The sequence below is a fragment of the Diceros bicornis genome, chromosome 6 (assembly GCF_020826845.1).
Source record: "Diceros bicornis minor isolate mBicDic1 chromosome 6, mDicBic1.mat.cur, whole genome shotgun sequence".
NCBI lineage: Eukaryota > Metazoa > Chordata > Mammalia > Perissodactyla > Rhinocerotidae > Diceros > Diceros bicornis.
This window is the reverse complement of record NC_080745.1, coordinates 78,325,142-78,337,272: the sequence shown is the minus strand read 5'-3', so window position 1 is coordinate 78,337,272 and position 12,131 is coordinate 78,325,142.

The following is a 12,131-nucleotide window of genomic DNA, read 5'->3' as shown; positions in this document are numbered from 1 at the left end:
AGTGTGGGCTCAAGATAGAGACGGAATTATCAACTCCATCTTAGAGATGACAAGCCTGCGGTTCCGCACAGACCTTAGGTGTCTTACTGAAGGTCATTCACAGATGTAACAGTAAGGAGAGAATCAGAACCTAGGCCTTGGGAACTGGGGCTCAGGATAGCCCCAGTTACACAGCCACTCTTTAATTTAACAGATGAAAAGGCTCTGCACACGAGGGTCAGAGAAACGCTGAACACAACAGTGAGACTCAAGCCAGCCAGTGTGGTTACTTGGTAACAGCTTAGGTAAAGGGACAGGAGAGGAGGAGAGTCAAACCATCAGCTAAAATTAAACTACTGGTTCGAATTACTCACTTCTCTCTATTTCCCATTACCGTGGAAAAATACGAGTTGGCATTTGTTCTTTATGGCTTATCAAATCTGACCTGGGAGAACCTACTATAGCTTCTGAAAATTGATGTTTTATTAAAATAGCTTAAGCTTAATGTATCGTATTTGCACACGAAGAGTCAGGAGGCAATTCATTTTCAAATAATAAGAGCCCCATGAGTGCTTATTCAATTAAAATTATAATTTAATTATCTTCAACTGCAATGTATGATTGGCGGAAATCTATTTCAAGTTTTTGCCCCGCCCCTACTATTCTTCCCTCTCCCATCCTTTTACAATACAAGTATTCCTGGGAGTATTCACTGTGCCCTGCTCAAGGGTGGTGCATCAACTTCCTGTATCTCCCCAGAATGTTCATTTCACGGACGCCTGCAAATAGGGATGCTCAGTGTGTTGCATGTGCTTTACCACTTCCAAATGATGAGTGGCTTTATGAGTTCAAGAACTTAGACTCTTTTATGGTGCAGATCTCCACTGTTATTAGAAAGCCTGAGTTAAAAAAAAAAAGCCTGAGTAACACCTAGGAATTCCAAAGTCCAGGCTTTACATTGCTGAGAATTCTCCCCATTTATTAGGAGCCTGGGCCAGGCCCTAAATGCCCAGGAAGAGCATGGAAGCACATCCACAGGCACAACGTTGAGTCTGAATTTGGGAGGAGGCTGAGTTCTCAGGCTTTGGTGAAAATCTCTCTCAATTCCGGCCCCTCCTTTCATCTCAGTGACACCGAACTAGTTCAGGTTCCCATCATATCTCATGCCTCGTGCATTCCCTGGCCCATCATAAGCGCTCAAATGTTAACTGTGGTTGCTATTGTTTTGCAGTCTTTTAAGACCAGCCAGGTTCTCCCACTTGTAATCAAGTTTTCTCTGCTCCAACATAGATGTCCTCAGGTTTCCAGCCTGCTTAAAAGCCTTCAATGGCTCTCTATTAGTTCATGAGTGTTTCTCAAACTGCATCAGAATCATCTGGGTTGCTTTATACACTTGCAGACTTCCAGGCTTCCCTAAAACCTACTGTATCAGACCCTTTTGGAGTTGAGCCTGGGAATCTGAATATCAGACCCTTTTGGAGTTGAGCCTGGGAATCTGAATTTATAACAAGCTTTACACGTGTTTCTTATAGACTTTATTAGTAATTTGAGACTCGCTGGCCTGTAGGATAGTATCCATATACCTTCGCATGGCTTTTGTTACTCCTTAAAACTTGGCGCCAACCGTTTTTCCAGTCTCAACTCCTTCCACACAGAATCAATGATACATTGAAAAACTGTGAAAGACTGAAGTGAGAAAAAAAGAAAACACTCTGAGTGTCCTGTCTAGGATACTCTTCTGGATTATTTTTGCCTTTCATTGATTTTGAGCTATTTTGCAACTCTGTTAGTTGTAGAAAATTGACAATGACGCAAACAATTCCTGTCCATAGAAATGCAACTGAATCGTGTCAGGTGGAATGTAATTGATTATTGCTCTATGGATAGACCAGTTTAGTATCTATTTGTAAATTTATTTCAGCATTCCTCATTGCCTATCTATGCATAGTTCTTTGAATTTTCCTCTGAACTGGTTATAACATCTTACTGGTTCCCTCATTAATTAATTAATTAAATAAAATCTTTGACATGTGTTCATTTTATAGTTCTGTTAAGTCATGATTTTAACTTTAAAATAATCATCCTTTAACTCCCTGAACATGCTGTAGTATCTCCATTCTCTCTGATGTGGTCTGGTTTCCTCTGCCTTCTTGCCTTCTCCATTCCCTTCCTCCCCTGCCCACCAGTTTCTCTGGTGAAGTCCTCACTCTTCAAGGCTCCACAAAAGCTGTCAAACATCAGCTTCTCTGTCAAACTTTAAGCTCAGCCCACTCATCCTTCCATCCCCAGCTGCTCAACTCAGTCTCAGTGTCCCTCAGCCCCTTGTTCACACCTTGTTAGAACATTTCTCACACCAGATTGCAGGTGATACTTGTAGGAACTGTTTAAAAACTCAGGGTGCAAATATAGCCACTTTTGTACTTAACCTCTCTGTACTTCAGTTTCCTTATCTATAAAATGGAGATAATAACAGTACTGACCTCATAGAACTGTTGTAAGAATTAAATGAGTTAATCCATGAAACCACTTAGAGCACCGCCTAGTATATAGCAATTTTTGAATAAATGTTAGCTATCATTATACGTCGCTATATTTTTCTAATTAATTGCTTGAGATCCCACATGTTTTAGGTGGCAGAGACTACTAGCTGTCCACAACAGCTGTCTTCCTTGGACTACACTTCTCAGCCTCCCTTCCTGCTAGGTATGATCAGAAATGGTATATGTGCATTTCAAGTCTAGTCCATAAAAATTCCCACAGGTGCTCCTCCAAGCCATCTTCTCTTGTGGGCTGCAGTAGAGACTTCAATGACCTGAGTAACCTTGGAAACCAAATGTTAAAAATGGTGTTTGGGAGCTGGCCTGGTGGCATAGTGGTTAAATTCGCACACTCCACTTCAGCGGCCTGGGGTCCGCAGGTTCGGATCCTGGGGGTGGACGTATGCACCACTTCTCAACCCATGCTATGGCAGGCGTCCCACATATAAAGTAGAGGAAGATGGGCACAGATGTTAGCCCAGGGCCAATCTTCCTCAGCAAAAAAGAGGAGCATTGGCAACAGATGTTAGCTCAGGGCTAATCTTCCTCACCAAAAAAAAAAACTACCATAAAAAGGCAAGTTTGCTGTCCACCTGGGTTCTTGAATGACTGCCTAAAGCAGCACTCCTCTCCCTACTACCACCATCCCGGAGACTGCAATATAGTCCTCGTAAGGCTTCCTTCTCCCAAGAGTTTTTGGGAGTTGTGGAGCACAAAGATGGGTCAGTCTTCTTCTAACACCAAAAGGAAATGGAGATTCTTTGGGCCACCACTTCTACAAGATGTCACAGGCCCTTTCATGATGCTTTCTTACTAGGCTGATCATGCCTTTTCTAGCCTAGACAAACACAAATGCAATGGTTCTCTGTAGGAGGAGAGTCCTCTCCGTCGGGACTAACCTTAGCCAAGGATGCACTGCGTGTGTTCAGAACGTTCCAGCTGTTAGTGATTAGCTCGTACAGTTCATGCACGGAGTCAGGGGCATATGAGCTCCAAGTGTGGCTCTCACTTCGGTGTCTGCCACCTCACAGAACCAGATGTAACGGGCCCTTTATCTGGCAATGGTTACCTGGCCACCCTTCACCCAAAGAATGAGGCAGCTTTTTGAGTCCCAGAAAATGCAAAGATATCTTAACACTTTTCTTGAGGCCTACTCATCCCACATTTATCTAACAAAGAGTAACCATTTACTTGGCTTTTCCTTGAACCAGGCAATGTTCACTCCGGGATGGTGGAGAAGCTGGAGTTTTTAGTCCAGCCTTCAATGAGCACCATGCTCAATCACAGTCTTGACTAGCACCCTTTTACATTATTACCTTATAAGTCTCCATTTTACAATGAATACCTCAGAGAGAGAAGCAACGTGTGGGACTTGGAGAAGAGAACATACTTCGCTGTGTTTGCGGGGCCCAAAGAGGGTAGCTATTCCATATGTCCTATTCTATTTTGCTCCGTGCCCACTTCCTTCTGATAACTGCGAAGACTAGATGTGATTATAAAGCACTTAGCCCAGCCATCGGCACATGGTGAACACTCAGGAGACATTACCTTCTATTATAATTCTGGGAGTACAGCCATGACCTGCAACCCTTCCCTTCACCAGTGTCAGAGCAAGAATGCTAACCAACATGCAAGGTACGTTCTCGTGTGTCTGTGCAGGAATAAATGCCTCGGACTTAAGTTCCTCTAGTATCTGCAATATGTCCTTGTGAACTTTTGCCAAATTATTTCAGAGCAGTTACCAAAGGTATAAAGCAGTTATCTTTATCAAGATGGGTGGATCCTTTCTGTCATGGTCAGCGCTGCTAGCCTGACCTCCACATACATTTCTTCACCCACCTTCCCTTCAAGAGGCCCTGCCCACGGGTGCCCATCACCCAACCTCCCTCTCTGCTCCAGAAGCTGTGAGTGTAGGGGAGGGGAGAGAACACTGCAGATCTGCCAACTCTTGGCAGGAACCTTTCTATTTTATTTCATTTAGAGGTCTGCTTCCACAAGGCTTTGCAGCTGTGCAAAGATAAAGGCATAAAGCATTGTCCCCACGATTAAGAGCAAGGTTAGTCAGCACGGTTTTCATCAGAATGAGGTTTCTTTCCAAAAGGTAAAGGAGCAACTCTATTACTGTTGGCAATGTGTGTGTGTGTGTGTGTGACAAAGAGACAGATGTGGGCAGGTGGGAGGGGGAGGGAGAGGGAGAGAATATATGAGTGTCCCCTACAATGAATGTAGAGAATTTAAGCATCCTTTCACAATCCAGTTCCACATCTAAATACCGTGTTATGAGAAGTCAGACTTTCCGTGTTTTTTTCCTCTGTGAGCATCTCATTTCCTCAGCCTGCTGGGCAGTTACTTTGAGAGCATTTTCCACTGAAGATGATGCAGCACAGCAAATGGCCCAAGGGACTGCTCTGGTCAAACCTAAACCAAAAGTCATTAACACTGTCTGATGGCTCTTTGGCCATCTTTATGAAAGGAGTTCATAGCAGCGGCTATCCTCCTCCTCGGCTCCTGACGGCTCTGGCTGACTGACCAAGTTGGGATTGAACTGGCTACCGTGCAACAGGCCTTACAGGTGACCGGGTGAGTCCTGATCCACATTGCCAACCCAGCAGAGCCACAGCTTGAGACCCCACAGGCTGAACAGGACCTGTGGCCTGATGTGCCCAAGCTGGGGAGTGGGCCAGGAGAGCTGGATACCTAGGAATATAAGACCACCTAGTCATCACACATATCAGGCCCCCAAATGTCTACTTTGAATCATTTAGATACATCAATAGGTAAGAAGAGGTGAGCAGCTACTCTTTCTGTCTTCATACTGTAATACAAGTAAAATAAATCTATCAACTCAGAATGAACCAAAAACTGTATACAATTATCTGGAGAAACGTGTCCAGTAAATGTTAACGGAGCTTAAATTATGGGCTTATGAAGGCACACAGTGAACAAGGAAGACATGGAGAGATAGTCAGTGAGATAAATATGAATTCTGGTGAGTGCTGTGAAGGAAACTAACAAGGTCAAGACAGCAAGAGTAACTGGCAGAGGCATCGAGGCAGGGTGAGAAGACTTTTGATCTGAGTCCTGAAGGACGAGAAGAGGGCAGCTTTGCGAAGAAGTGGATAGCCGGTGTAAGCAGTTGGAGGCAGGAAAGGGCTTGGCTTATTAAGGACCAGAGAAAAGGCCCCAGCATGGCTAGCGTGCGGTAGCAGGAGGAGGGAGTAAGACATGAAGGTAACACGTGCTGAGACATAGAGGGAGAGATGAGAGGAGCGGGGGCCTGCAAGACCTCCAGACCACGGCAAGAACGGATTGAAGGTAAACGAGTGCTATGTGGAGAAGAACTTTCCAACAGTTTCCAAATGGAATGGGCTGCTTTGGCGGGCAGAGAAGTTCCCATCAACCAAAGCTCATCCCCACTGCTCTCAAAGTATGATGCTGGATTCCTTGGTCTGGAGTTTGACATCACAACTATTCTTATCACATATCATCTTGTTAGGCTCAGTCCCTCCCTCCAGCCTGAGGAGCTCTTTTTAGATAAGCATATCTCCAATGTTCTCATCAGAAAGTCATGGATAGGGCTGGCCCTGTGGCTTAGCGGTTAAGTGCGCACGCTCCACTGCTGGCGGCCCAGGTTCGGATCCCGGGCGCGCACCCACGCACCACTTCTCTGGCCATGCTGAGGCCGCGTCCCACATACAGCAACTAGAAGGATGTGCAGCTATGACATACAACTATCTACTGGGGCTTTGGAGGGGGGGAAATAAATAAATAAATAAATCTTTAGGAAAAAAAAGAAAGTCATGGATAAAAATGTTGACTAGAACAGGCCTGAGGACAGAGTCATCTCCAGCTGGCTGTAAACCTGCCCCCCAGCAGAGGCTAGAGGCCATTCTTCGGGATGCAGTCTAGGGAATTCAGGCCTTATATGGGGAGTAGATGACCTTCATCATCTCCGCTTTTTCTGAGAGTTTATGAGGTCTGTGTGAATACACGACAAAGTATATGCACATTCTGGTGTTAGCGGGTATTTAGAGGAATTTTGAAGATTCAGGATGCAGATCAGGGGAAAGCAAATTTCTTTTTTCAGTAGTATTTAAGAAAGACAACTTTTGTGATACTTGAGCAGTATTTCTTTTTATGCCAACACAATACTTCTGCAAGTGTTCAGTGTGCATAGTATATTTTCATCAATTGCTTCAGCATTTCCACCCTGGGAAATGTTAGGAAATACGTGAGGCTACTCACCTTCTCATCATCTAAGGAGAAAGGTGTGTGATGACAATTGTGCACTGGGTCGCTTTTTAAGCGAGAAGCAGTTTTCATTTTTGCTACCATTAGAATGTTCCTATTTAAGGAACCAGGCTAAAAAAAACTAGCATTTTGAAGAACCGCTTACCTTAAGCATTGAAGCACAGCAGGAAGAAACAATTCTTTTTGGAAAATGCAGAGCATCCAGCAACAGATCAATATTTTTGCACCGTGGCCTCCATCCACCTCCATCTCCACTGCTGTGAATCTCGTGAAGCTGGGAGCATTTAGTTTTGGTACCTTGTTCCCCTAAGTGCTGATGTTCATGATTTTGTTTGCTTATTTACAGAATTGGAGAAACGGGATTCATCTCATAATAAAAACAGTAATGTTAAAAAAAATCTTATCTCCTGAGATAGAGAAGAGTTAGAGAAGAAATCTGCTAAGTGTGCCTAATAAGATCCACATCTGGCAGTGTGGACACAGCCCTGCTTTGGAAGAGACTGCTGCTGCAACTCAGGGTTCTCACTGCCTGTTACAGAAGAGGCCCAACCAAACAAGCAGAAATCCTAGAAAATGACCTTCAACAAAAGGCTTTAGAATCTCCTTCTCTGGTGCTAGACATGCCAGGTAAAATGGGATGCAGTCAGAGCCACTTCTATGTGATTCTGTTTCTCAAAGCCTGGTCCTCAGATCGCCTGTTTCAGAACCATATGGGGCGGGATGGAGGGATGCTGGTTTAAAGTGAAGATTTGTGGGCTCTAGCCCGACCTAGTGAATAAGAATGTCTGAGGATGAAACCCAAGAATTTGCTTTATTTGTAAGTTACCCATGTGATTTTTAGATATACTGAAGTTTGAGAACCACTGGTATTGCTTTTCTTGGATGGGACTTTTTTGTCTATTTTTAGTCAAGTAATAAAAATAATGGCAATTAGACAGTGCTTACTCTGTGTTAGTTATCATTCTAAATACTTCTATTTATATATTTACTAATTGGACCCTTACACCAACTTTATGACACAAGTATATTATAATCACCATTTTAGAGAGAGTGAACAGGGGCCGGCCCCGTGGCTTAGCGGGTAAGTGTGCGCGCTCTGCTACTGGCGGCCCGGGTTTGGATCCCAGGCGCGCACCGATGCACTGCTTCTCCGGCCATGCTGGGGCGGCGTCCCACATGCAGCAACTAGAAGGATGTGCAACTTTGACATACAACTATCTACTGGGGCTTTGGGGAAAGAAAAAAAAAAAAAAAGGAGGAGGATTGGCAATAGATGTTAGCTCAGAGCCAGTCTTCCTCAGCGAAAAGAGGAGGATTAGCATGGATGTTAGCTCAGGGCAGATCTTCCTCACAAAAAAAAAAAAGAGAGAGAGCATGAACAAAAGAACAGAGAGGTTAAGTAACTTACCCAATATCACACAGCCAGGATTCAAACCCAGGCAGTGTCTGGTTTCAGGGTCCACACTCTTAACCCTAGACCAGGTTATTTCATATCTTGGCTTCTGTAATGTGGCCACATCCCTGGTGTCCCATTCATCTGGCAGACACCTCTTCTTTCAAGGCTAAATTAGCCTTCCTGCCTCTGTGAATGCTTTCCTTACCTCCATGAGGTAGAAAGCCTCCTCGTGTTGTGTGTGAGAGGAGAGATGGGGGCACGGGCAGTGACAAAGCTGCAATCTTGCCTCTCGGCCTCACCCCTGACACTGTGACATATACTACTTGTTAGCACTGGCATTAAAACCACAGTTCTTAGCTTAATAGAAGTAACCAGACCCCACAAGACTCATTGGCACTGAACTTACCCATTAATTAAACTGTGAAAATCCATGCCAAACTTCCTAGATGTGAGGTGAAATTTCCCCTCATTTACTAAACAGAGCAGGTCGGAATGAAAGGCTGCCCTGGGCCAATGTCCAGTGACCTGCTAAGGCAAGGCTGAGCCTTTCATCATGTTTCCAAATACCCAGGACAGTGTAAGAGTTCAATAGGTGTTTGTTGAATGAGTGAATGAATTCTGTATGACCACATGTTGTGCTCTGGTATCTCATCAGTGCCCAGGAACAAGATTTCTGTCCTTATCAAACCTCCCCTCCGTCCAAACCAGTGGTCCTGCTTGCTATGGAGGGTCATTAGCTTTCCTTGGCGATTGGAAATGTGCTGATCCACATGATAATGCCTTATATTTATGTAGTGCTTTTACCCAAAGTAGACTGCGAATCCGTTTGAATTGTCTGATCCACCCTACAATAGTGCTGGGAATTGGGCATTATCATCACCCTCATTGTGTATGCAGCACCAGTAGAATTAAAGGAAGGTTAATGACTTACCCAGGGTCACCACGTGTGAGCTGCTCAGCCACCCTCAGAAGCAGGCTTCCTAACTCACAGGCTGGCCCCGTTCCGTCCTGTGGCCCTTCCGGCTTTCTTTGACTCCTAATGCCATTTGCTTCAGTGCACATCGGCCAGCTCTGGTCACGTATGCGTTTCCTGGTCTCTGATATTCTTTCACTCCCCACCAAGTACATTTGCGGTGTGACAATTACTCCATAAGCCACTCCAAGCAGGAGGATTTGAAAGGAGGGCTCCTATTTTCTATGAGTACAATTATTTATGTGCACAAATAATTGTGCACATAATTGGCTAATGGAGAGTGCAATCGGCTACATGTGGGCATAATTAGCCACTTGCCCCTCATTGGGAGGGTATAATTATCAAAGCAGGCAATTTTGTATCTGTGGATAATTGTACGTGCAGAAGAGAATGATGGGTAGGAAATCCGGTCCTTAATTACTTTTCACATTGTTATTTCCAAAAAAGCATTTTAAGGTAAAGGTAACTTTCTGTTTTAAATTGCCTGCTTGGATCAACCATCAGATCTAGTCCTGGGGAGGAGGCAGAGAGCAGGTCCTAGGAAAGAATGAGCCAGGATTTGTGTACCAAGCTGAAGTCTGAATCTTCCTCGCCAGAGAAACCCCGGCAGCCAATTACCTTGGACATTACACTGAGGCCCACCTAGTGGTCAGCCATCTGCCTATGCAGACAATAAAGCTCAATTTTTATCCTTCTCCATTATTGTGTATCATTTTTGCTTCAGCAGTTTTAAAATTTTCCTCACTTTGTAGTTCTATAATCTCAGAAATGCCAGTTGGCTTGGCACAGTAAGTGATTTTGTTCTCTGCTGGAAGTGAGTCATTTAAAATGCTTTAACAATACCTTTAACTAGTCATTCATCTGGGGATGTTCGTAGAATAATAAACTGAGAACACGTCTTTTTGCGGTTTTTGGGAGACCTTAGATGGCAGAGATTTTACACTCTCTGCTGTGCCCCCTGCGTTGTGGTTTAAACAGCTCTGCAAAACTCAAAACTTTTCCCACTCTCCCACTCAATCACACAAAAATACACTTGTTAACACCAGATCCTAAAAATACACGTCACGTGCAAGCACAAGGGAAATTATTTCTTAACGTGAATTGACTCTTTAGGAATATGCCAGCTAAATGATTTTTTAAAAAGAAACTCCAAATTGCCTATTACACTATCCTTCACCTCCATCAGAGTATTATCTTTGGGGGTGGGGTGGGGGGCAGTATGCACAGTGGTTGGGGGACAGGCTTTTTAGCATCAGAATGGCCTGTATTCCAGACTTGATTCTGCCACTTGCCAGATGTGTGACCTTGGATAAGGTATTTAAACTTTCTGGCTTAATTTCCTCATCTATAAAACGGGTTGATCTGAAGATTAAATGGAATGCAGGTGAAGAATTTAACAGAATGCCAGGCACATTTTAAGGGCTCAAATAAGTGGCATCTATCGTTAATATTAAGAGCCTCATCTTTTAATCCATGGCGTACCTTGTCTGCACCAGTCACATGATCCTCTATATTACTTGGGTACCGGCCTTAACTCCATGCTAAATGGACAGGAATGTTGTCTTATACATCTTCGTAACCCACACAGCACCATGCCCGTCGAAGTTGCTCAATAACTGGCAATGAATGATGGCCACAACATCCATGACATCTCACTCTGACATTCACTCACCTTGAGCACAATGTCACACTTCTTTCTATGGCTTCCAGACCTGGATCATAAACTCTATCCTCCACCCCTTCCTTCACGGTCACCCTCATAGATTTAGGGGTCCTTTCCAATCTCTGTGTTCTTCCTGGCCTCTGCAGTCACTCTACTGCAGCCACTCTTTAGACATCATTATCCCTCAGACCAGAGGCACCTCAACAGCTTGAGTTTTCTTTGACCTTTTTGATTTCACCTTCCACCTTGCTGGGGACCAGTTGTGCACATCTCTTCTCAACTCTGCTTTCAGTGACTTCACGTTGATAGCTTGAAACCAGTCATGGTAGGAGGACTTACACCACAAAAAGAAGCAAATGCTACAAATCAAGGCTTCCCCTGACCCCTAGAAGAGCTAGTTGTTAACCATTTTCCAGTATGATGTTGCATATGTTTACATAGATCTATCATAACTCTTAATCCCTTCGCACCTAACTTTTTCTATTATCTCCTATTGATTTCATTTACCTTCTTATTTTGTACCCCAAAATCAGCTCTTACGATAATACATATATATACTGCTCTTCAATCCCATGCCCTTTAATTGTCTGCTGATTCTACTTTTCAAGTCTCTACTTGTGGGCAACTCGAATGTTCTCTTCCTCTGATCCCAGTCGTTCCTCCTGTTACCCGTCTCTCACTCACTCCTAATGTCCTGCCCACAGTTGATATTCTCAAACTTCAGCTCCTGATGCCCGTACAATAGGCAATGTTTTAAATACAATAGACTACTGTCTGTCTGTATTTGTGCTTCTGATATTCACATTATCTTTCTAAAAGAGAGAGAGAGAGGTCATATGCAGGCCTTTTAATGGCTGGCCCATTCGTCTCTTTCAAATTTTTTAACCCAGTTTTAACACTAATGTAACGCTTCAGGCAGTGACTTTCATGTGGCATTTAATGCTTTTTTCACTCTCTTCAAAATGGAATTCTTTACTGTGCATCACCGCACAGCTCTCTTAACGTGTCTCAGCCTTGAAGTGTTTACCAAAACTGATATAGTTCTTCCCCAAGAGAAGCAAATCATAAATATTGCCTTTTTCAAAATTAAAAATCTGTGGTGAGGTGCTTACCACAAGAGTAACGTATCTCAAGGTTGTTTATACTGCACCCACAATTGACACTCAGTGTTCCCCTTCAGAATGTTCACTGACCCTGGACCTAGGGTTGGAGGGGGCTCCGGAGAAAGAAAAATGGCTGAAGGGAGGCAGGAAGGAGGAAGGTATGAAATGAAATGAAAAAGAATTATTACAAAGGGCATCACACACTGCTCTCTGACTGCTCTGTATGTGG